The sequence below is a fragment of the Myotis davidii genome, unplaced genomic scaffold, assembly GCF_000327345.1.
Source record: "Myotis davidii unplaced genomic scaffold, ASM32734v1 scaffold2460, whole genome shotgun sequence".
Lineage (NCBI taxonomy): Eukaryota > Metazoa > Chordata > Mammalia > Chiroptera > Vespertilionidae > Myotis > Myotis davidii.
In genome coordinates, this window is record NW_006291826.1 from 18,717 (window position 1) to 19,716 (window position 1,000).

At 62.3% G+C, this 1,000-nt stretch overlaps 1 long non-coding RNA gene across 1 annotated transcript; it reads right to left on the reverse strand.

Moving 5' to 3' along the window:
* Positions 1-363: 363 nt before the first annotated feature.
* LOC107183316 lies at positions 364-994 on the reverse strand. The gene is made up of 2 exons (XR_001514097.1): positions 889-994; positions 364-804 (listed from the first exon to the last, which is right to left on the reverse strand). It is a non-coding gene; the product is annotated as an uncharacterized LOC107183316 (long non-coding RNA).
* Between the last annotated feature and the right edge of the window lie 6 nt (positions 995-1,000).

Below are 1,000 nucleotides of genomic sequence, written 5' to 3' on the forward strand. Positions count from 1 at the left end.
GGGATTCGGCGCGCCCCCGGGTCAGAGGGAGCAGCGGTGACCATGGAAACACAGCACCTCCTGTTTGCATGCGGCCAAGTCCAGGTCATTAAAGCCTCCATGACACACTGACTACGACTGAAGGAGGAAGAGGGACGGTCTGCACCCTCTGGGGGCGGCCCTCCGGGCTGTGGCCTCCAGCCCCGGGCAGCAGACTCCCCTCCACCCCAGCCAAGAGAGCCGCCAGGGCGCCCTCTTCCAGCTGCAGCCATAGCTGCCCATCCCACCTGGTCCCCCTCCCCCAGAGCCTGGGCTCCCCCAGCAGCACGGACCGCCCACTGGCCGCCTTGGCCACGCCCACAGGTAAGTGCACTGAGTCCAGAGCAGTTGTTCATGCAGTTTAATGAGCTCCAGAGGGTGGGGAGGAGGCAGGAGTCCTGCAGTGCCCGCGGACTTCAGAGCACATCCCACCTCTCCCTTTTGCCTGTCAGGGGAGAGAGGCTGATGGAGGTCCTGAGGGAGGAGGATCTCAGAGCAGGTGGGGGGTGACGGGGGAGGGGTGGAGGAGGCGCTAGGGGCAATGAAAAGCAGGGAGGGTCCCCAGACACCCTGGAGAGCCTGTCTTCAGCTCATGGGCAGCATCCTTGCCCGGCCCCGGGCTCAAGGAGAGGAACCAATATGACCGCGGATCCAAGACAAGAAGGATGTCACTCGGGCATAGACTGTAGGAAAGTTGTCAAGACCGCACTTGTGCCCCCAACTCACCACGCCTACCTGGACCCAGGTACCCCTCAATTTACAGACCAAGGGGCCCCCAGAGTCACCCTGTGGAGAGAAGAGACATGTGGTCAGTGCTCATTCCCATACAGGCAGGGGCAACTGATGGAGGCCACAGTCTGGGGGTCTCACTTTGCAGGTGCTCGGGCCTTCACTGCCGGCACACAGCATGTCATCCTTGATAACCTTGCCAATCCTGAGGTATTGCTGCCGACAGATCTCATCCGCCACGATGGGGACCTCC